The sequence below is a fragment of the Strongylocentrotus purpuratus genome, unplaced genomic scaffold, assembly GCF_000002235.5.
Source record: "Strongylocentrotus purpuratus isolate Spur 01 unplaced genomic scaffold, Spur_5.0 spur5_scaffold_18, whole genome shotgun sequence".
Taxonomy (NCBI): domain Eukaryota; kingdom Metazoa; phylum Echinodermata; class Echinoidea; order Camarodonta; family Strongylocentrotidae; genus Strongylocentrotus; species Strongylocentrotus purpuratus.
In genome coordinates, this window is record NW_022145603.1 from 29,378,475 (window position 1) to 29,387,404 (window position 8,930).

Sequence of the window (8,930 nt, forward strand, 5' to 3'; positions counted from 1 at the left end):
ATTTTTGATGTAATTGTGTCTACGCACGATGATATGTATATATGTACAGCAAGGCAGCTGTGAGATTATTTGTGTACAACTATATGTCTACGGACATCTTTTGTATCTCATCTATTCATTATGTAAACAAATATTTATTTTTGATGTAATTGTACATGTCTACACACGATGATATGTATATGTACAGCAGGGCAGCTGTGAGATTATTTGTGTACAACTATGTCTACGGACATCTTTTGTTTCTCATCTATTCATTATGTAAACAAATATATATTTTTGATGTAATTGTGTCTACACACGATGATGTGTATATGTACAGCAGGGCAGCTGTGAGATTATTTGTGTACAACTATGTCTACGGACATCTTTTGTTTCTCATCTATTCATTATGTAAACAAATATATATTTTTGATGTAATTGTGTCTACGCACGATGATATGTATATGTACAGCAAGGCAGCTGTGAGATTATTTGTGTACAACTATATGTCTACGGACATCTTTTGTTTCTCATCTATTCATTATGTAAACAAATATATATTTTTGATGTAATTGTGTCTACGCACGATGATATGTATATGTACAGCAAGGCAGCTGTGAGATTATTTGTGTACAACTATATGTCTACGGACATCTTTTGTATCTCATCTATTCATTATGTAAACAAATATATATTTTTGATGTAATTGTGTCTACGCACGATGATATGTATATGTACAGCAAGGCAGCTGTGAGATTATTTGTGTACAATAAATTATATGTCTATGGACATCTTTTGTTTCTCATCTATTCATGATGTAAACAAATATATATTTTTGATGTATTTGTGTCTACGCACGATGATATGTATATGTACAGCAGGGCAGCTGGAAACCCTGTGTGAGATTATTTGTGTACAACTATATTTATGTGCAATACTGACAAAGACTTTATTCTCAATCCTGATTTATCTCACGTGAAATAACGGACAAAAAAATACAAAAAAAATTCAAAATAAAGAAAAAGTAAAAAAAGAAAGGTGTTTTTACAATAAAGGGAACGGCAGGCCATTTACCTGCATTTATATTTATTACTTTTTTCATACATTTTTTGTATTTATCTATTTTTTGTGGGGATTTTTTTCACAAAAAAAGTGAATGTCCAAGTGAACATGAGAAAGGATTTTTATTTGGCCCAAGTACATCTCCAGTATCTCATCTATTCATTATGTAAACAAATATATATTTTTGATGTAATTGTGTCTACGCACGATGATATGTACATGTACAGCAGGGCAGCTGTGAGATTATTTGTGTACAACTATGTCTACGGACATCTTTTGTTTCTCATCTATTCATTATGTAAACAAATATTTATTTTTGATGTAATTGTGTCTACACATGATGATATGTATATGTACAGCAAGGCAGCTGTGAGATTATTTGTGTACAACTATATGTCTACGGACATCTTTTGTATCTCATCTATTCATTATGTAAACAAATATTTATTTTTTGATGTAATTGTGTCTACACATGATGATATGTATATTTACAGCAGGGCAGCTGAAAACCCTGTGTGGTGGGGCATGCGCGGAAGTGAAGATTTTTAGCCGGCCAGGCTCCCGTCAGGGATGACACCCTAGCTTGTTTCCGTAGGGGCTGTGAGCCCTAGGATCAAGTAGCTTCGGCTCCTGGTTTTTTGTATTTTACATACTTTTTGTTGTACTGAACAACTTTGAAAATGTATATCAGTATAGCGATGGGTATCATTTTTTTGTATAACATTTATCTTTGTTTCATACTTGAGCAGTACTATTTGCGATTATCATTTTTGTACTGTTTCGCTCCTTGTGTGAAATATTTAGGGGAGGCTGAAATCTTCATTTCTTTCGTGCATGGTACTCATATCAATAGATTTTACAGCTCTCGATCTGTACCTTAATTAATTTTGGATATGCCACTTTACATTTTATATGTGGCGCTTGATCTGCCTCATTTGTATACTTTCCTCATTCAGAGGGTTGAATGAGCTGTGCCTGTGTGTTATTTATTTCCCATAAAATGAAACCTTGTATGTACACCTTTACGATGTAAAGAAAAGAGTTATTCATATTAGTGATGTTCTTGGGTCATATTGGTCAGATGAAGATCTATGCCCATGTGTTATTTTCCACGAGGGATACCTTGTATGTATAATGTAGGGTAGCTGGAAACCCTGTATTTTCTGGGGATGTGTTCAAGCGTTTTTGGAAGTGAACTGTACCGTACCTGCTCCAATGACAATGCCAGTTTGTTTTTTTTCCAAGCGTTCAGGCGCTTATGTTGGAATCTCATTCCCATTTTCTGTGTTAATTTCAGGATATGTGTACAACAGCAATTTTCAATTTGGCGCGCTTGATCACTTCCGGTACGTTACAAAGGAAAATATTACATACAGCAAAAGAGTTATTCTTATACATTTAAATATGTTCTCAGGTTATATTGGTCAGATGAAGATCTAGCTATGCCCATGTATTATTTCCTACCAGGGATACCTTGTATGTATAATGTAGGGTAGCTGAAAACATGCACCTCTACCATGTAAGAGAGTTCATTTTGTATACATTTATATCTCACATGATGAGCTGAGATAAGCCTTCTATGCTCATTAATGGATATGATTTGTGATCAAGTGTTATTATACACAGTACTAGCTGCAGGGCAGCTGAAGTCCCTTTTAGACATGTACCATCCTATCATGGAGAGTTTATTGCAATATGCATTTATTTTTCTTATGACGTGCTTATCTGTATACTATATTAACCCCGTTGAAAGAATACGTGGTTATATATAACCGCAAACCTCGCCCAAATATGCAAGCCTTATTTGTATCAGTTAATGGTCAGATGATTTGTGCCTATTTTTGTACATGTATATTTGCTTGTTTGAAATGAAACTAAAGATCTTCCATGTCACTTCTTCTGCATTTCAAAGGCAGATTTGGGGGTGGGGGGGGTGGGGTTGGTTGAGGGAGTAGATAAAGCACCTGCTGGTATTACAACATTTAATTTGTATTCAGCAAAGAGTAGGAATTGCTCAGTGTGTTGTAGGGTCTGGTCTACCATAAAGAGAACTGAGAAACTGGAGATGCAGCTTTATTTTCAGTTTCTGTCCTCCATTACCATTTGGTTATCGAATAAAATCTATGTTTCTGTATAACAACATTAATTGACCCGAGGTAAATGTACACATGAGGGTTCAGTACCTTGATATTTCCATTTTGTGCTCTTATTGAGCTCCACTCTCTGTATAATACGTGTTTACTATATCTCCCTGAGCAGTGGTGTAGCGACATGGGGACACAGTGTCTCCCAAGCGAATGGTGGTAAAAAGACAAAACGAAAGAGGAAAAAAGACATAAAGAAAGGGAGAGGGGAAAAGGAGGTTTATATTAATATCGTCCCTTAAATCTTATTAATACAGGTGCCAACCTCCCCCATGAATTGGTGGGCCATTGCTACACCACTGCCTCTACCTCAAACTTTATGATCCTTAGGCAAATGAAAATGGTACAAAAGATGTTATTGAAGTTGAAGTTGAAGTTTTATTTATTCATTTCAACAAACTGACTCAAAACAAAACGATTCTTGTAAGTTGTAATTCTGTAACATTCTGAGTGACAGACTCCAAACTTGTCAGTAACGTGGCTCACAAAGCAGCAACATGTAAACAGATTCAGACTTTTGTAATTAACTTCTTGAAGACAGGTGAATGCAATTATTTGTGACTATCAGGCCTGTGGTTAGGGCAGGGTTCTGCATTTGTGAACTGCTTTATACATTTAAGTCGAAATTCATACTGTATACATGTATAGGAAGCGTTTCACAAAGCCGTCTTAAAGAGAAGGTTGAGTTCTGGGAAGAGGTGAAAAACAATTTGTGAGCGTTATCATTATTATTATGCAAGTGTGGAAGAACATCAGATAAGACATGTTCCCTGAAGGGCATGGCTCTTCAAATGCCTTCATATTCTAAATATGTCATGTAACATCGTAAAAATCCTACCCGGATTTTTACGCCACGTGGTCGTGTAGTCCCATATACATCTTTCTGTGTACATTGTTTATAACTTTACCAAGACTTGACCAAATTTCTTATCATTTTGATGATTCCAGAACCTTGCAATACACACAAATTCCTATATGCTAGATGATCTGGTCGATTCCACACCGTTTCTTTCACAATGCAATCGCATGAACAGAACTCAACTTCATCTTTAACTACAAATTCGCTGACAACTTATTAAAATGTATTCAATTTAAAGCATGCAATGTGACTTGTATCAAACTTGTACATATATTGGTACTTGACTGATCTTGATTATCCAAAATTGTTGATTGATTAACTGGTCTAGACTTCAGTCATGGTATAATTAAATTTCACTAAGTGCTCTACATTTTTTTTCCCAGCACTGATTAGGAAATTTTAAGTTTGTTGTAGCTAGGGTCTGGTCTACCATAAAAAGCAATGAGAAACTGGAGTTGCTCATTCATTTTCAGTTTCTGTCTTCCGTTATCACTTGGTTATCAACTGAAATCTATATTTCAGTTTAAAAGCATTAAATTACCTGAGGTAAATGTTCTCATATGATGGTCTAGTACTTTCTATGGTTTGCTCTTGGTGAGCTCCACTCTATATACGTGTATGCTACATTCCCTGAGCAGTGGTGTAGCTACAAAGGGACACAATGTACGTCTCCCAATCAAATGGTGGAAAACAAGACAAAATGGAAGAGGAAAAAAGACATAAATAAAGGGAGATGGAATAGGGAGGTTAAAACAAAAATTATATTAATCCCTTAATTAATATCATCCCCTAATTCTGAGATCTTACAAATTCACATTCAATTCACCTATTAGTACAGGTTCCGCCCTCCTCCATAATAACAGTGCCCCCTAAACGGCTGGGCCAATGCTACACCACTGTCTCTACCTCAAGTAAAACTGTATGATCCTTAGGCAAATGAAATTGCTACACAAAAGCTGTTATTAAATGCTATACCTCTGTCATTTCACAAAACTGACTCAAAACGAAACAATTCTTGGCAAATTCGTCTGTTATTGGTCTATCATCAGTGTGACTGAGGTATTCAACATACATGTTACATCAGCTTACTTCAAATCATCAAGTCCGGTTGGGTGGTCGCTTTACACGACCTTTACACGACCATCCAACCTTTCGTAGATTTGCCTTACGGTTTTCACAAAGTGTCTGGCAAATTGGACCGGACTATTTGAAGATGAGAGGGGTTTATTTTGTAATCATATTACTCCCGACATTTCGTGAATAAAGGGGCATGTTTTCACAAAAGGTCTGGTAACGCTGCCACAATGACCCGATGATTCAAAGTGAGCCTGTTACATTAACCCTATGTTCTAAGGCAGTGTATGAGCCTGTGTACTATGAGCCTAAGGAGATGATAGCCAAAGACTAGAGTAACCAGGCTTGCTATTTAAGAGAAAACAAGTTTGGGTGAGGGGTGCTATATGGTAGGCCATTTACTTAAGTTTATTGTTGAGAAAATGGACTGCCCGTTATCAGTGTTCAAACTTCGTGAATTGTGGTACATAAGTCTTACAATGAAAGATAAATAGCATCAATGTCTGAGCTGTACAGTCTATATGATTTATATGCATAACAGAATCTAAAAAGGGCCAAGATATGGACCTAATTACTACTTGGCATATAATTTAGGCACCACAGTTTGGCAGAAATAAATGGTTTCACAATATGGCTGATGTCGGCACCACTTTATTGGGAAAATAGTCTAAACTGCATGGCAGATGTCAGCACCAGTGCACAGGAGAAATGGGCCCCACTACGTGGCGGATATATGTACCACTCCGTAGCAAAAAGGGTACCACTATGTGGCGGATATATGTACCGTTACCTAGCAGATACATGCACAACTACAAGGCTGATGAAAGTATAGCTGACAATGGGTCAGCCTATGTTGTGGATATAAGCACCACTACATAGCAGAAATGAGTCATTACAGACTGACTACAGGCATCACTGACATAGCAGATAAAAGGCTAATAGCATAGATACTAGAGACTACAATGGTTTATCTTCAAACAAGGCTGTTCCAGCCCTAAACTATGCAATTAGGTTATAATTGTAACCTAATTAAAACCAAAATGATATTGGGGGACCACTCCATAGCAGACATGAGCCATATACAAGAAGCCATTAAAGAGTTGGAATTATAACATCATTCTAAACAAATTGAGAAAAATAATCACCATATAGACTGTGCAAGCCTTAGACTGATTGATGCTCTGGTGCCATGAACCTTCCCGCTCATAAACATCAGCATGATTTAAAAATTATAATCTATATAGTCTTTGTTATCATTTCCCAGGCTCATAGACATAGCAAAGTTATTGTTGGAACATGTGGATTAACTGTTTAACTTCATATATGCCAGTATCGATCATGAAAGGCATTTACATGTACTTGTAACATCAGTATTTTTCAGTTATTTTGGTATGTTATGTATGTATTTTGTCTCTTTACGTGTATGTTTATATTGCATTACTTGTACATACCAACCAGTGGAAATCAGATTTCCTGATGCAGACAAGAAATAATGTACTTATAATTATACTTATTTGAGTTCAAAGTAACATTACATCAAAAGTCTGTCAGCCTAACAAAATTCTCTCTAATGAGGTCATATGCTGACGATGATGGTCCAGATTTAAATGTCGGCCATGCCACGACACTTTTTATATTTGAAAAACTGATAGATTAGCTTTATATCTAAGTGAAAATAATAATGTAACAGTTCTGTGCCTCGGAATAGAATTGTCTAGATAGATGGCGCTATAGAAATGCCTATTATTATTATTATTATTATTAAGACAGCAATCTTAATTGTAATCACAAAGTGCTACATGTCCATATGAGAAAATAAATTGCAGTGAAGACTGATTACAAAATAAGTGTCTTCATTGCTTCGTTTTGTTTTGTGTTTTGTTTTGTTGCTTAAATTGTTTCCTTATTTCAAATTCGGTGTGATGTTCTTACCTTCTTCTCCTCTGCTTTTCTCTCTGTCATGTCCTTGGTAAATGTGCTTTTCTTGAACCACTTAGTGGAGCTAGCTTGCAGTCCTTACATTGTCAGATGTTTGCTTGTGAGATGAGCTGAACGGGGATAATGAGTCTGTTTGGCTGGCGGGCTTCTCTTGAATGTCGTTTCCTTGTGACATGAGCTGAACGGGGATGATGAGTCTGTTTGGCTGGCGGGCTTCTATTGAATGTCGTTTGCTTGTGAGATGAGCTGAACGGGGATGATGAGTCTGTTTGGCTGGCGGGCTTCTCTTGAATGTCGTTTCCTTGTGACATGAGCTGAACGGGGATGATGAGTCTGTTTGGCTGGCGGGCTTCTCTTGAATGTCGTTTGCTTGTGAGATGAGCTGAACGGGGATGATGAGTCTGTTTGGCTGGCGGGCTTCTCTTGAATGTTGTTTGCTTGTGACATGAGCTGAACGGGGATGATGAGTCTGTTTGGCTGGCGGGCTTCTCTTGAATGTTGTTTGCTTGTGACATGAGCTGAACGGGGATGATGAGTCTGTTTGGCTGGCGGGCTTCTCTTGAATGTTGTTTGCTTGTGAGATGAACTGAACGGGGATGAGGAGTCTGTTTGGCTGGCGGGCTTCTCTTTAATGTCCTTTGCTTGTGACATGAGCTGAACAGGGATGATGAGTCTGTTTGGCTGGCAGGCTTCTCTTGAATGTCGTTTGCTTGTGAGATGAGCTGAACAGGGATGAGGAGTCTGTTTGGCTGGCGGACTTCTCTTGAATGTTGTTTGCTTGTGAGATGAACTGAACAGGGATGATGAGTCTGTTTGGCTGGCGGGCTACTCTTGAATGTTGTTTGCTTGTGAGATGAGCTGAACGGGGATGATGGGTCCGTTTGGCTGGCGGGCTTCTCTTGAATGTTGTTTGCTTGTGAGATGAACTGAACAGGGATGATGAGTCTGTTTGGCTGGCGGGCTACTCTTGAATGTTGTTTGCTTGTGAGATGAGCTGAACGGGGATGATGGGTCCGTTTGGCTGGCGGGCTTCTCTTGAATGTTGTTTGCTTGTGAGATGAGCTGAATGGGATGATGAGTCTGTTTGGCTGGCGGGCTTCTCTTGAATGTTGTGAGATGAACTGCTCAGTAAGGAGGAGGAGGTTATCTGCAAGGTAGATGTCCAGGTAGATGAATAGACATCTTCAAAGAAAATTGGTGGGTACCCATTGATGAAAGAGATGTGGAGGCAGTAGGAGAAAGATGAAGCAAGGTAGAGAGAATGAGAGAGAGAGATAAAGATAGAGAGATAGACAAACAGAGAGAGGGAGAGAGAGAGATGGGTAATAGGGAGATGAATGACAGCCTACAATGATTGTGTGACTTTGTAGGTATTTATTTTGGTACATCCACCAGCCAAGCTAGCAAGCATGCACGTACAAGGGGGGGGGGGGTTTGGGGGATAAATGCCCCCTAACAGAGAGAGAGAGAGATACCTGGAATTCCCGCTGAACAAATTAAAATGCAAACAAAACAAAAAAATCACATTTTTTAAAGAATTAGCATTGATTGGATAAGAAGTTCCAAAGGATACCTGAATAAACCAGTTAGTGTGTTTATTCGTATTAAAAAAAGAAAATTAAAATAAATTATTTCATGACGCAAAGTTATTCTGCGTCTGCACATACCGATGTGGGTTCAAAGACCTTGTTCTTTGCTTGAGCCTTGTTCATCAAAATCATTTATTTACTTTCCTTTAGGGGGGAGGTATTGACTTCTGGAAAGGGAGGGTCATTTGTCCATTTTATCTTCCAACCTATTTGTAATTACACAAGATTAATCAATATAAATTTTTGGAAAAATTGTGATTTACTGCTGTGTTTTATCACAATAAA